Here is a 16,503-nt window from a genome sequence, read left to right as displayed (position 1 = left end):
GGTGAGATGAGGACATTGTGGGATGGGGTCGATCGGGATGGAATGGGGTTCGATGGGGTTGTTTGGGGTATGATGAGGTAGATAAGGTGTTTGGAAGGAAGGATGGGAAGAGTAGATGGAGGGAAACTGAATGGAATGGGGATGGGGTAAGGTAGGACAGGGAATGTTGGGTAGGGTGATGAGAGGCAAGGACAGTGTAGGGTGTGGCAGGGTGAGACAGGGTTCATGGGAAGGTAGGGTGAGATAGGGTGAGTACATACTAGGGTGTAAAGATACGAGGTAGAGGGGTAAAATGGGAAGGTGGAACAGACAACGTGCATCGAAAGGTAGAATGGAACTGGGTGGACTTTTACGAGGGCGGGGAGAAGTGGGGTGGAGTGGGTGCAGTATGATCGGAATGGATGAACCAGAGTGGGGCAGAGTGAAATGAAGTGGGTGTAGATTAGGGTAAGGTGGAGTAGGGACACTATAAGGTGAGATGGAGTGTGGACATCCTAGGGTAGGGTTTTGAGATAGGGGAAATAGGTAGGATAGTTGGAACAGGGACAGGTAAAGGCCGGATGGTCTCGGGTTGGGTGGAATAGGATGTGACAGTGAAGTGTAGGGTAGGAGTGGATAAGCTGGGTAGGGTGGGAGAAGGGACATCATAGTGGAGGGTGGGGTAGGATGGGGGAAGTTGGATGGGATAGGGATGGGACCTAATTGCGATGAGTGGATTGAAACTATGGGCTAGATTCACAGACACTCTTAAGATCAATTTCCTGTCTTAGCTGTTACTTATTTTTCCGAGGAAGGGCTAGGAGAAAGAGGGTGCAAAATCTCCCCATGCCTTCAGTTCATCCTGCAAATGAAAGTTACGAGAGGGAATCGATCTTAAATATGTTCGAGAATCTCACCCAAGTACCGTGAGTGGTACTGAAATGGGAGAAATGGAGTTCCCCCGAGCTAAGCCCTGTATTGGACTATATAGCCCCGCTAGGGTTACAGGAGCGAGCTACCACTCCCGGCACGGCAGCCCGGGCGAGGCTCGAACTCGCAATCCCCCGATTACGAGTCCAGCGCGCTACCACTGTGCTACCGCAAAATGAATGCGATTCATTTTGCACCCTTACATTCTCTAGTATGTTATTCTTATCATTTTAATATCGACATAATTTGGATGAAAACATAAGAAAGCATACTGAGGGCAACGTGCAGAATAAATCGCAAAAGGGAGAGATGTCACGAAGTCTTTGAAGGCACTTAGAATACTACCTTATATTGTAGAGTTAGAGTGGAGTCCCATCTGAGAGGAATCGAGAGTGGGATTGAGGTGGGAATGAGGTGGGAAGGGGTGGGATTGAAGTAAGGTCGAGATGAGATGAGGTGAGACGGGACACATCTTGGTGGATACGAGGGTGGGATTGAGGTGGGACAGGTTGAGATGAGTTGGGACTGAGATAAGGTTGAGATGGGGCGAGGTGAGGTGGGTCTGGAATTGATATGGAGTGGTGGGGAATTAGTGCTTTATTTGTTTTTCTTTTCTAGGCGAGAATATTTTGCACACTTTTTCAGTCATAGGAACCCCAGGACGGCAACTGAAACTATTACGTGGCAGTGAACACAATATGCTTTCTGTACTGCTTTTACTCCAGCCTGGCCTAAAAATGCTCTCTCTTTCCACCTTGAATACCGACTTGTAAAAATTAACACGAAAATATGATGCAGCTCACGAAGAAACGCAGTGGAAAATATGTAGAGCCATTGTCGTCTTTCATTGCTGAGCTACGTGAAATAAGCCGCAAAGGGGCGAAAATCTGAACCAGGTTAAGGTAAAAGGAGTATAGTTGTCTCCGAGATGAAGGTAGGTTGGGGAGCTTGTTAGTACATAGTTTAGCGGAGTGGGAATTGGACTGATAAGATGGAGTGGGGTGAAGTTGTAGAGTACGTTGAGTGATAGAAAAACAGGGGGTCACTGGGGATGTGTGGAGGAAGGTGGAAGTGAGAATGATGAAGACTTCTGGGAGGGGAATGAAGGTGGATAGGGTTACTGGATGGATTGAGAATGAGGGTGGAGAGAGTGAATGGGGTGGATGGAATGCCAGGTGGGGTGTGAATTAGGTTGGAAAGGAAACTGGGTGGATAGAACGGGTGAATGAGAAGAGGTTGGATGAGATTTAGCGTGGAGAGGCTAGATGGGCTGGAAAGTAGGATGGAATGGATAAGTGAGCTTAATGGGGAAATATAATGAAAGGGGAACACAGTGGGGTTTGGTGGGGTTTAGTTTTATGAGTAGGGCGGGGTTGAGGGTGAGCTGGGTGGAGGGAAATATGGGATGGGATGGGGAGCGGAAAATGGGCGGGGAAGTAGCAGAGGGAGATGGCAGATGCAGGTGAGGGGAGGATTGAGGGTAGATAGAGACGTGATCCATCAAAATAAGAAGCGGATCATAGTCGTAGCAGAATGTGGATGGAGAGACGGCAAAGATAGGGGAGGGGGGAGCGAGGCAAGGTGCGGTGTAACACTGTGAGTTTGAGCTTAAAGACAGGAAATAAAAATGGACGGGATAGGGATAGAAAAACAGAATGACACGGGGTAGGACGGGTCGGAGAGGACAGTATTCCTTTGCTCCCCTCCTCCTAACCCAGGTCTTCTCATTCGTACCCCCTATAGTAGAGAATAAAGCGTATATCGTAACATCAAAGAGCTTGGCTGGTGAGTTGGTGGATGGTGGGTGATGGATGGGGTGGGGTGAGGGGGTGTCACTGGGAAGAACTGCGTAGTGCACGATGGGTGATAGAGGGGCATAGGGGCACTGTTTATTTCTTTTTAGTTTGTTTTCATTTTACTCAGTGTACAGATTAAATGGTACTATGGTGATGATGATGATGATGTTGATGGCGGTAGTGAGACGTGGGGAAGAGACATGGGTTCAGAGAGAGGGCAGAGGGCACTAAGGCGAAGGGAAAATGGGCACAGGGGACACACCTGGCAAAAGGTTAAATAGTACTATGGTTAGGTTGATGGTGGTGGCGGTGGGAAAGAGAGCGGAGTTATTTTAAGGGGTTCAGTGAGGTACCAGGGGGTTAGGAAGGGGCGAAGAGTTTAATAGGTATGATGATGATGATGATGATGATGATGATGATGATGGGAGGTATGGAAAAGAGTGGTCTGTTGGCGTATGTGCGACGTTTTTAGTATTTTTTATCCCAAGTATTTATTTTTCCCCTAGTATAAATTAGTTAGTGATAAGATTGGGATAGTATTAAGATGGTGGTGGTGGTGGTGGTGGGTGGTGAAGAGAGAGGGTTAATTGATATGGGGTGAAGGGTGGGTTCAGAAGGGGAAGGACAGGGACGAGAAGTTAATAGGTTACATAGTTATGATGATGATGATGATGATGATAATGGTGAGGATGAGTGAGGAATCATTGAGAGGAAGTAAGGGGGTTTCGGAAAGGGATAGGGGACAGGGAGGGGGCGACGGGGAACAGACGAGAGGTTAATAGGGTAGGTTGGAGTGTGATAGAGATCTTGATGATGATGATTATAATGATGATGATGATGGGAGGTGAGGAGAGAGAGGGATCATTGGGAGAGGTCCGGCGGGAGCGGGGACGGGGTAGTGGTATTAGGGTAGAGGAAAGAGAGGGAAGAGCAAAATGAGGCGAAGATAGAGAGAATAAACAAAAAAGTCTCCATGACAGGTAATAATAATCATATCAAAGAAGTTGGTGAGATGATGGGGCATTAATGATGGGGTGGGGAGGATGTGTCACTGGGTAGAAAAGGGGAGGGAGGGGGCATGGGGCCACAGGGGATACTTTTTAATAATTCCCAACTTGTCTTTTATAATACCATTGTGTAAAGTAACAGATTATGTGGTGAGATTAATGAAGATGATGATGATAATGATGTTGATGTGATGGTGATGATGATGATGATGATGATGATGATGATGATGATGACGACGACGAGGCAGAGAGAGGAGTCACTGGGGAACGTAAAGGGGGGCAGGGGGGGTACCAGAGGGAAGATGGGGGAAGGATAATATTAGACGTTGTCAGGTAATCTGGTTAAGATGATGATGATGGGAGATGAGGAAGAGAGAGAGAGAGGTCATTGGGAGGGGTCCGTAGGGGATAGAGGGGGAACTATGGGGATAGGTGGGAGGGCAGGAGATAGGGAGGGGTACTAGGGGATGGCGCTGGGGATAGGGAGAGGGGAAGGGGTGAATGAAAGTGAGGGATAAGGAGGGGTCCAAAGGGGACAGGGAGAGGACAGGGATAGGGAGGAAAACATGGAATAGGGAGGGAGGCATGGGATAGGGAGGAGCAAGAGATAGGGAGGGGGTCGGGGATAAGGAGGGAGGGAGGGAATAGGGAGAGAGGCAGGAGTAGGGAGGGTACCAAGAGGTAGGGAGGGGGTAGGGGATAGGGAGGGAGATTGGGGATAGGGAGGGAGGTAGGGGATAGGGAGAAGGTAGAGGATAGGGAGGGAGGCAAGGATAAGGCGGGGGCAGGGTATAAGGAAGGGGGAGGGGATAGGTTGGAGATAGGGAATAGGGATGGAGAGCTGCGGATATGGAGGGGGCAACGAATGTGGAGAGGGCAGCGGGTAGGGAAGGGGGCAGGAGATAGGAAGGAGCGGCAGGGAATAGGAAGGGGAGGCAGGGGATAGGGAGGAAAGGTAGGGGGTAGGGAGGTGTATATAGGGACAAGGGGGGGTACTAGGGGGATAGGGAGAGGGAATGGGGTGGGGTACAAAGGGGAGAGGAAGAGGTGGGGCAAAGGGGGGGTACACGTGTCAAGACTGTTTTGATGACCCCAAGGTTGCTTTGAGGTCCTGGGGTACGGTGGTAGTAGTAGTAGTAGTAGTGGTGGTGGTGGTGGTGGTGGTGGTGGTAATATCGATGACGGTGTAGTGATGATGGTGGTGACTGATGGTGATGACGATGATGATTGCTGGCGATAATGATATGTGATGATACTAGGAGTAATGAGTTTGTGTCATGTTGGTGATGATTGACAGTGATAGTGGGTTGGTGATGCTAGTGATGATGACTATGATGACCGGTGTTAACAGTTGCCTTTTTGTTAATAGCTATAATTTTGATAGTGATAACGATGAGTGAGAGATATTGTTGATGGTAGTGATATGGCAGCTGATGGTGATATGGTGATATATTTGGTGATAACAGTAACTCTAAGATGACTATAGGCTACTCCTAAGCTGAGGAAAATTGCTTGACGGTAATCAGAATAGACAGTTAGGATGGTAATGATGATGATGATGATGATGTGTACGATAATGTTTTTTTTACTATAATGATGAGTATTATGATGAAAAAGAGAACGATGATGATGATAATGATGATGATGATGATGACAGTGATGAAAGAAAAAAAGAGAAAATATGATGATTTATTACTAAGTGGGGGCGCTCGCCATCCACTCACTCGATGTAGTGCTGCTCTCGGGTGTCAGCCCTTTCCTCTCCTCCATCCTTCTTTCCTTCCATCCTCTTCTGTCTTTCTTTCCTTCATCATTCTTTCCTCGTCCTTCTGCCTACGGGTGACTTTACACTCCCTTTTCTGTCTTTCTTTCCTACATTCATTCCTCTTCTGCCTGTGGGTGACTTTACACTGAGTGACAAGCCAAATGGTTTCCTGTACACCAGGAAACCATTTACAACACTGGGTGGTAACCATATAACCAAATTTTGGCGCCTGGTGGTTTAGTGGGTAATTGCGGCACTCCAATCGGATTGAGCTGGTGAAGGTTTATATCCAAGGAGTGGTTGGGGTTTATTGATCACTTAATGCCACATAGGGATGAGTGAGGCTAGTCACTCTCATCTTAAATGTCAGGACCAACTTGCCTAGGCCTGGGCTCCTACGCTCCTCATGGGGCAACGTAGGATTGAATGACGGATGGATGGATAGATGATGTATTGATGACGATGATGTTAAAAAAAAAAAAATCCCAAGTACTGTATAAGGAAGACTAGCACTGAATAACCTTGATGTATGAATTAACAGTTTATTGGTCGTCCTTGCGTCATGAAAAGGAGTGAGTTGGGGATGAATAGGGATGGAGGAGGAAGAGGAGGGAAGAAGGAAGAGGAAAGAGGAAGGAAGGGAGGAGGAATGGGAGAGGAAGGGAAGAGGAATTGAAGGAGTTGGAGGGGGGAGATGTAAAAGGAGAGGAATGCGGAAAGGGATAATGGAAAGACGAAGGGGATGATGGAAAGAAAGAGTTGAGGGAGACTGGGAAGAGGAAAGCAAGGAGAGAAGGAAGAGGGAGAAAGGAAGAGGATGGGGAAGATAGTAGAAGGACGATAGAATGGAAGCTAAGGAAGAGGAAAGGGAGGAGAAGAAAGAAGAAGAAGGGAAGGAGGAGGGAAAAAAGTGGATAGAGCTTTGAAAGAAAGAGAAAAGGGGAAAGAGACAAGGACGGGAAGAAGAGACAAATAAGGAGAGGAAGGATATGGAGAAGGAAGATAGTAAGAGGAGTCGTGAATAAGGGAAGGGGAGAGGAGGGGGGGAGGGAGATGAGTGCAGCTGTGTGGAGGAAGAAGGTTGCTTTTGTGTGTGTGTGTGTGTGTGTGTGTGTGTGTGTGTGTGTGTGTGTGTGTGTAAAATGCAAGGCCATCCATCTTCCCTCATGGCACTATTAGTCTGCTACACTTTTTCGCCCCTCCGAAGCTGTAAATCGACAAGGGGAGTCTGTGTTGATTTTGCCTTGAGGGGAGGACGCCTAGGGCCTGTTTACTTTGAATAGGCGTAAATTGCCTCCCATCCATCTGCACTGCTAAGCTATAACAGGAGACCAACACTATATTATGATGCTAGTCACGAAGAAGTGCTATAGAAGGAATGTAGAGCCTTAGTATTGTCTTATTCTGCCACTGATCTACGGGAAATAGCCTGCAGTTAAACGAAAGATCTCCGCCCAGTTAAAATGAGTGAACTGTAGTTTGAGATTAGCAAACACATTTCTTATTTAATTCTTGCTAGTTTCAGAGGCTTTCCTTCTGCTTTGGAGAGACTGGAGATGTTCGATATTCCCTTCAGTACACAAGAGATCTGTCCAAAGCTGAATAAAATCGTCTGGAGGTAGAAAGAATGAGTCAGTAGAACACGATTGGTATTGGTGGGGATAAGGTCAATTTCCTGTCATAGCTATAGTTCGTCTACCCCCACTTGACAGAAATTTTTCGTTCTTTTGCCTCTTGTTTCCCGTGGCTTAGCTGCAGAATTAGACACTACTTTGACCCTAGGTCCTTTCCATAGCACTTCTTCATGACTTGCACCGTGCTGTTGTTGATCTTTGGTTACTGATCATTATTCAGGACTAACCCTTTGAATCCCAAGAAGTATTTTATATTTCTGCTGCTAAAATTAAATACGTTTACGACGTCTATTTTCAACCCCCCTCCCCCCCCCAGTTCGAAAAGTCTCTCGTAAACCGCAAACAAGTCATCTGGAGAATAATGCGTCACAGGATTGAAGGGGTTAACTGAGATATGGAAATTCTGACCAGCTTTAAGTGGACAGAGCACATGACTTGAATTTGGGCAAGGAATGGATATGAGGAGGACCGTATTACCCAGGAAGTCGATTCATAAATATACGATTAAAAGCCTGCAGTAACTAGGATTCCTTTTTGCAGGTTAGACAAGAATAGAGAAGCAAAAATATTCCCGTGTCTCTTGTTCCTCCTACATAAAAAAAATCTAAGGTACAACAGGGAATAGATTTTAAGTTACACTTTTTTTCTTTTTTTTTTTACTCTAACTTGGCCCATAATTACCATTTCTCCTTTGCTCATCTGTAGCATTAGATTAACATTTGAGTTTGATACTAGTCACGAAGAAGTGCCAGGAAAAGGATGATGAACCACTGATATATATTGTCACTGAGCTACGACAAATAGGCTGCAAAAGGACGAATACCTGGGCCAAGTTAAGGTGAAAGGGCTATAGTTTGTGGATCTGGGTCTTGTATTGGTGTGTTTGTTGTTATGTTTGAGGGAAGCGACGTTAACCCCTTCAGCCCGAGGACTTTCTTTTTGTATATTATTCTGGCCAAGGAAGACGATTTTATACGGGTTTGATATGAGAGAGAGAGAGGGAGGGGGGGGGACGACAGTAGAGAAAAAAAATGACTGATGATGAAAAATATGAAGATAATTGTGATGATAATGATGATGAAAGTTATGAGTGTTTATGTTGTTGTTGCTGCTGTTGATGATGATGATGATGATGATGATGATGATGGTGGTGTTTTTCAGGTAAGGTGGCTTCGACCGGGTCTGGATTTTCTTCAGGGAGTAAACAAAGGTTAGTAGTTATTTTAGTTCTTTTATCATCACATTTTATACTACACGACGAAGATGTATGGGAACGGCACATGGTTGCGTCCTCAGTCTTGATTATTTTGATGTAATTCCTCACCACACCTTTAGTGTCAGATCTAAAACGTCCATCTTCACAAGGAATACTACCCCTTCGCCCTTCTCCACTGCCTTGCGTCATCCCACCCCGTCTCCCCTGCGTCATTCTTCCCACCCCACCCTTTTCCTCCACCCCTCCCCTCCCCTCGAATTTTTAAAGTGAAGTAGGTGATTAGATATTCGCAACGCCAACTTGTGCAGCGCTCATCTTCACAGGATGTACTCATACTGCCCTATCCCATTACTCATCTCAGTTCCAGTCGTTCCCAGCCTTTGTTCCTCCCTGTCCGATTTCGAGAAGTTTGTGGCATACCGTACAGGCCGTCCATCTGAGTCAGTCTTCACAAGGCATACTTCCCCTGACGTCTTGCCCACCAACTACCACCATCCCATCCCATCTCGCCCACTCCTCTGTGCCCACGCTACCCATTAATACGCTAATGTGATGTGGAAACGATCGTCGCAGGTAATGACCGACCTACAACATCCATCTTCACAGGGTATACTTCCTCCTTTGATCCCCACCGTCCACTCACCATCCCAGTCCATCCTGCACACTCCTCTCCGTCCACCCTACCACCGATAGGAATGATATTGACACACGCCTTTATAGACAAGCCTGAAAGTGGTCTGTACTAACCTTTATCGATCTGATTATTGTTATGGGGCGCGAAACTGTCTGAAACTCTGCACCGTCTTACCTCGAAAACCATTACACCGGTCGGCCATTTTTTTTTTTTTCTTAAGATGTGGGAGCATCTTCAGGAGCGACTGTGTCCGTCTGTCTCTCGCTGTCGATCTTCAGACATCAATACGAGTAGGCTTTAGCGACTTTAGCAGAGCCATACCGCGCCACACCACACCACACCACACCACACCACACCACACCAAGGGCTTTAAATGAAGCGCCCTGGAGTACCACATCTAGTACATTCGTAGTTGTTTTTCACATGCCTTCATGACCACATCCTGAATAGACCAAAATCGATGTGAGGGATCTGGAGCAACCCGAAAAGACTTAGAGTTGCTGAAATTGACTACCCATTTTGAATAAAATCGTCTGGTTGAAATGAGAATATAAAAAAGTTATTACATATAGTCATCAAATCAAAGAATGTAGGATGGATACGATTTTCACGTCACACCCACTTTACATGTGAGAAAGATGTAAAGTTATGACGGTGTTGCCACCTACCTAGTACTTAACCATCTTGTGTTTACTTTCAGTCTGAATTAATGGGAAAGTGTCGAAGGTGATGATTTTTTTGTTTTGTATGAAGTTATTGCAGTGTGGAGAAAAAATGCAGGTACAGGTAAAACTGCATATAGTCGTGGAATCGCTGCCACTGTTGCCGCTTCTAGCAGTAGACGTAATAAAACTGTTATTAAACGAGCGGCCGTTGTCAGTGGAAGGAGGCGCAGTGATATGTTCGAGCTGTAGCGAGAAATGCTTTTGACTTGATATGAACGTATTTTGAGAAGCTTGTTGCAAGATGCATTTATTTCATTTATAACAGAAATAGCCAATTAAAGTAACACAATTTTCTTTGTCGAAAACCCTTCACATCAAGGCCTGGAACCACCATTCTTCTTCCCGCCCATTATTATCATTTATGTTTTGAGTCAAGTACAGTTCACTAAGACAGTAGTTGCAGTGGTCCACGATTAGACATTAATTTAGTACACACCGTTATAACTAGCTTTTTAATGTGTGCTTAAGTAGCAGTGATGAGCGAAACATCGTCGTCTGTGATATTCATTTAGATCAATACTGTCCAGGTGGTACCATCATCACACCTCTACCCATTCACCGGGGTGCTGTTCATACCGAGGCCGAATCGGACATTCTGACGCAGATGGTCTGATCATGTACCGTAGGTGAAGGTAGGGCAGATGCCATGAGGCTCAATGCTGCGGTGTTTATTTCCATAACGAAGGCTTTTGAGTCTGTGACAGGTCATTCACTTTTTTTCGTGGGTTACAAGGCCACAGCATCATTCAAGTTACCACAGTTACATCCTAAGGTGTTGCCATTGGTACTTGTTTTATCTTCCACCAGCCCACAAAGAGCCACCAGCCCACAAAGTGTGGATGGACACTTGGTTCGAGTAGCACCGGCTGCCGACAAAAGGACTCAAATCCTGGCGTTGTTGGGACAGTAGCTTCTTACCTAGTAGACCCAACCGCTCGGCTACTGTGGGGGATAAAACTCTATGGCCCGCATGGGGGTCGAACCCACGACCTCCGCGTTATCAGCACGGCGCTCTAACCAACTGAGCTAACGGGCCGGTCGTGTAGGCGGGGGTTGAAAGATGGTTCCATTTCTTAAGGCCACCTTCAGGGTGCTCCCTTTCTCACTGTCACTTATGTCAAACAGTGATGAGTGGAATGCTCAGAACGAGGTGTTTTTCCAACTTTTACTCCTGCCGACACGATCGGACTGTTTGCGTTAGAATGTGACCGATTCCGACCTCTGTGTGAACAGGCTCTTACCCTTTCCACACTCTGATAAGCCTGGAGGAATCACCGGAGACGTCAGCGGTGTTCTAGAAGTGAAGATGCGACCTTTGAAACACGATATAACCTCCAAGACTACCGCGCACATTTTTTTTTTTTCCCTTGGCGGTGACTTTTGAGACACAGTGACACATGGAACGCCACCATCTGTGCCACTATACACTGTTCTTTTGTTCGACGGTGACGCAATACGAGGATGCGAATGTCACTTTTGAAACCCCGTATATAACTTCCAACATTACTGCCGTACGCCTGTTTCTTTTGTTGGCCCCTGACACAATACGGTGTTGTGAATGTTTCTGGTACTTGATGCAACGCGGGATTGGGATTATGGGTAAATATTTCTCTTGGCAAACAATAGGACACTTCGCACGCCCTCACACCGCACCATCTTGCTGCTATGAGGCACTACACGCTGGGGGAAAAAATAATATAAGAAGTAAAAGGTGACAATGATAGAATACAGTTAAATTTCTCACTACCCAAATAATGACTTAGTTTACCATCTGTCTGGCTGTCTGTCTTTCTGCTTTGTATCCATCTCAAAAAGCAAAGACAGATATTAGTGTAACCAATACTTAATGGATAAATCCCTTCACCTCCTAGGCTCTCCTTTAAGTTTAATAAAATCATATTAAATCATCTAGCTTTAGCAAGAATTATAATATAAACTAGGTCCTTCAGCTGAAGAGGATAGACCATCCTACCTCAGTGGGATAGACACGTATCATAGTGACGTGATAGTGTTGCACAATCGAGTTTTTACTAAATAAGTTGTAACTGTTTGTGGATAATATAGATACCGTGGTTTTGATACTGAAAATAACCGTAATGATTCACTGGAGAAACTTTATAAAAGAGATGTCAATGTTTTTACTTGTGAGAGTTAGGTGAGAGCATAATATGTATACCGTCCTTTTATGTTTATTTATTGAAAGTGGTGTTTTATGGTTTAAAGTAATTATTTACCTGGGCTATGCTTACCATTGTTATTACTTATCCTTCTGACCAACGGGAAAAACAAGTGGCACAGGAACATTTTACTCACTCCTTGCCCTTAAATTCCTACGAAAACATCTCAGTTGCAACAGACACTTCATCTTAATTTTCTTTGTGAATGCGAGCCAAGGTACGTGATATTACCTTTTTGTCATGCACTATATAATGGTATTATTTAGAGCCTTCATGTTTGCGTAGTTCATCCTGCAAACACAAATCTCTCTTACGACATGTATTTCATCCACAGTTTGTCTGTGCATCTGGGCCTTTGTATATAAAAGCTTCGCGAACCGACAAATTTTATGCTGTTTTTTTTAGAACTGCTTGAACTTACTTTCTGGCTGTACTACTGTTAAAAGCATTTGTCCAGACTTTATGGTTCTGTAGTACGTATTTCAATTACCTTTCAGTCGAGTAGGTTTCAGTAGATTGTCATGATGCCATTTCCTGCGATGCCTATTTTTTTCTCTTGTGTTCTTGCAGCCTCCAGACGATTTTAGGAAGGACGTCTGTTATAGAAGGAGTTAATCAAGTCTACGTCCAATCCCTCCGTTTTTTTTTTTTTTTTTTTTTTTTTTTTTTTTTTTTTTTTAGGTAGATGGATAGTTTTGATGGAATGGATGTTTGTAGTGAGTGATGAGTGATGGAGTTTAGAGGGTGGTGGATGTATAAAATAAGGGATGTTTGTGGTGATGGATGTTTGTTGTGATGGATGGATGTTTGTGATGATGGATGTTTGTGGTGATTGTGGATATGTAGTGATGGATGTTTGTGGTGATGGACGTTTGTGGTGTTGGTGGATGTTGTCGCGATGGATGTTTGTGGTGTTGGTAGATGTTATGTGATGGTGGATGTTATGTGGTGTTCGATGTGTGTTGTGTTGGTGGATGTTATGTGGCGATGGATGTCTGTGGTGTTGATGGATGTTATGTGGTGTTGGATGTTTGTGGTGTTGGTGGATGTTATGTTGTGATGGATGTTATGTGGTGTTGGATGTTTGTGGTATTGGATGTCTGTGGTGTTGGATGTAATGTTGTGTTGGATGTTTGTGGTGTTGGATGCGTGTGGTGGTGGATGATAATTGGTGATGGATGTTTGTGGTGTTGGTGGTTGTTATGTTGTGATGGATGTTATGTGGTGTTGGATGTTTGTGGTATTGGATGTCTGTGGTGTTGGATGTTAAGTTGTGTTGGATGTTTGTGGTGTTGGATGTTATGTGGTGTTGGATGTGTGTGGTGATGGTGGATGTTATGTAACAATGGATGTTTCCGAAGCTAAATCAAGAATAAAGTTTAACAGACACACTCCCATCCAGGAAATTAATGCGTTTAGGCTAGATCAGCTACTTTTTTTTTTTTTTTTTTTTTCCCTGCGGTCTGACGATTTTAATATGCTTAGAACAGACCCCTCGTTGTGAAGGGTTTTAATGCACTCTCCCTTAACCCCTTCGCGTCCATGGGGGTCTCCTGAGCTGAATAAAATCGTCTGGTGATAGTAATAATGAAGGAGGCGTCATCGTTGTGAAAGGGTTAATGTTATATAGTTCGCTGCGTTTCTCTCTCTCTCTCTCTCTCTCTCTCTCTCTCTCTCTCTCTCTCTCTCTCTCTCTCTCTCTCTCTCTCTCTCTCTCTCTCTCGCTCTCTCTCTCTCTCTCCAGAATCATATCTACTTTTTCACTGACTTGCGAAATGTCACATAAGCTCCCTTACTTTGCGACACACCGAAGGAGGAGGAAGAGGACAGGGCATGCCTATCATTGTGACACCTAACTAGGAGGAAGAAAATGGGGATGATAATGAGAAAGGGAAGGGAAGGGAGGGAATTGAAGGAAGAGGGAGGAGAAGGAGGAAAGGGGGACAAGGAGGGGGAGGGGGAGGAAGATAGGGCAGTCCTCTCTTTGCGACACTTCACTTGAGCTGCCGTGAATGTCAGCAACAGCGACAGCAACAGGACATTACGACACGAGTTCGCACACAAAGCACACAAAGTCGCTGATTCATAATGACAAGTGGATGGCAGAGACACGTATGAAAGGGCTGATTTATTTATTTATTTATTATTCATTTTTTCTCTAATCTCCACAACTATAGGACCTCAGATTAATTATATACTTACTGTAAGGGGAAGTTTACATAGTGGAAGGGATGCGTATAACCCTCATTAACTCCTTCGCCATTTGCAGTTATTCTTAACTTACAGAAAATCGTCGAAGTTAGGGGGTTATTCTACAGACAAATGACGTCGTGTATGTTGTAATTTTGTTTTCTGCTACTCGACGATTTTTACAAAACTTAGGAAAAGTTTCTCGTGGCAGAGGGGTTGATCAGGACTGTGAAAACCTTCGAGTATGAACTATCCTTCTTCGGAATTAAATCCCCCTGGTCGTGTGTGTGTGTGTGTGTGTGTGTGTGTGTGTGTGTGTGTGTGTGTGTGTGTGTGTGTGTGTCTGTCTGTCTGTCTGTCTGTGTCTGTGTGTAGGGGGTGGGGGCATCATTGTTGTCTGCCTGTCTCCACCTGTCTGAGAGAGCCACTGACATCCATTGTTTGGCAACTCGACTGTGTACGGCAATAGATGATTACGATAGCTGGCACGGTTCAGTGGTCAAAGTTCAGCCTCACTGTCATCATCATCATCATCATTATCATCATCAAAGGATAATGCGCTTCAGTACTCAGGGTTCATATTCGGTATCATCATCATCATCATCATCCCCCCTTATCCATTTTATAACACAAGGGTCCATCCCAGTTATTTCCCTCTCTCTTACATCGCGAAAAAGAAAATGCAATCCTCTAATTATTTACGATAAAACCAGAATCACGTCACGATATAAAAAATTGTTGGCTTTTTCTCAACATTTGCTGCCTGCACTCTGTATTGTGGTATGCAGGCTGATTGTGTCTCCTAACTATAGCTGTTCCATAAATGTCTGGCAAAAATTTGGATGATGCCTTCCCATTCACGGTTTAAATTTCTGTCACTTGAATACGATGTGGCCTTTTTTTTAGTTTATTCTTGCTGTCTCCAGACGATTTGCTCAGGAGTGACGATCCAATGGAGGGAATAGATATAGCCTTAATTAACTTTTTCACTGCTAGGTGTTCTCGTCAACGGAAGTAAATGTATCGGTAGCGGCAAAAATGTTAGAATGTTGTCCTCGAGCTGATGGGTTGAAGTAGGCGGCTGAGAATGCCAGTATGATTCCAAGTGTACTCGACGTTTTGAATTCCATGACCCAGACCCATAATGCTAAGCTCAGTCAGGGTTCCATTTTCCGGGGCTCTAATTTGTCGCAGTTTTTGTTTAATTGGACAGTTGTGCTACATCCATTAATAGTGCTAAGAAAAAAAAATCGAGAACATATAGTCTTCTGCTTGTGAATATTTGATTCGAGGTGAGTTTTAGCTTTTTAAAATATCGTAAACTTAGACTCCTGAATTTATTTGCCCTTGCACTTTAAGTACCTTGATCCACAAATCAGGGAGAAACTGCCCCTCAGAATTTCATTGGGTCTGTTACCAAACAATATCACGAACAGAGAATTTTCCTCAATATGAGTGAAAATCCTCAGCCCAAAACTATGCAGAACCACTAAGGTCCTTTTCTTAAGTTAGATCCATTCTGAGGTGAAAGTTCTTTTCTCAAGGTCCTTTCCTCAAGCTAAGGTCCAAGTCTCAAGTTGAGGTCCTTTTTTACAAGTTAAGGTCCTTTTCTCAGGTTAAGGGACTTTTCTCAAGTTAGGTTTTTTCTTCTCAAGTTAATGTCCTTTTCTTAAGTTAAGGTTCATTTCTCAAGTTAAGGACCTTTTCTCAAGTTAAGGCCCTTTCCCAAGGTAAGGTCCTTTTTTCAAGTTAAGGTCCATTTCTCTAGATTAGGTCCTTCTCTCAAGTTAAGGTCCTTTCCGCAAGTTAAGGTCCTTTCCTCAAGTTAAAGTCCTTCTTCAGGTTACGGTCCTTTCTTCAAGTTACGGTCCTTTCCTCATGTTAAAGTTCTTTTCTCAAGTTAAGGTCCTTTCCTCAAGTAAAGCCCTTTTTCTCAAGATAAGGTCCGTTTTTCAGGGGGTCAGAGTTTTCACATTTTTTCTCTTTCTTCGTTGTGCAACCCTGCTTGACCCTTCATCGCCAGGGTGGCTTGTTATCGTACACACATCGGCCTTGGTCAGTGTCACTTGCATACTTTGTTGTTTTGAAGGTCACGGGGACACGGGAGGGGGTGTCCACTGAGAGAGAGAGAGAGAGAGAGAGAGAGAGAGAGAGAGAGAGAGAGAGAGAGACTGAGAGACAGAGAGGAAAAGAAGTGTTTTAATTTTAATCTAAACAGTTGCAAGGTTTCCCAGGTAATATGACGCATTTCCCCGTTCCCTCTGCAAATATAATTAAATTTTCCTCTTCCTGTCTACGCAGCCTCCCCTCACGATTAACCTCTTCACTACGAAATCTCTCTCTCTCTCTCTCTCTCTCTCTCTCTCTTTCTCTCTCCCCCCCCCCTTTTGTTACTACGATTTTATTTAGGATTGGAAGGGGAATGATCTCGCTGCGAAAAGAAACAAATA

At 44.6% G+C, this 16,503-nt stretch overlaps 1 non-coding gene across 1 annotated transcript; it reads right to left on the bottom strand.

Moving 5' to 3' along the window:
- Nucleotides 1–10,648: 10,648 nt before the first annotated feature.
- TRNAI-GAU (transfer RNA isoleucine (anticodon GAU)) lies at nucleotides 10,649–10,722 on the bottom strand. Its single transcript has one exon. It is a non-coding gene; the product is annotated as a tRNA-Ile (tRNA).
- Nucleotides 10,723–16,503: the final 5,781 nt, after the last annotated feature.

This window comes from Coenobita brevimanus, chromosome 103 (genome assembly GCF_032717465.1).
Source record: "Coenobita brevimanus isolate Jiangsu-jjx chromosome 103, ASM3271746v2, whole genome shotgun sequence".
In the NCBI taxonomy this organism is placed as follows: domain Eukaryota; kingdom Metazoa; phylum Arthropoda; class Malacostraca; order Decapoda; family Coenobitidae; genus Coenobita; species Coenobita brevimanus.
The sequence above is the reverse complement of the archived record's forward strand: the minus strand, read 5'-3'. Positions and strand labels throughout refer to the sequence as shown.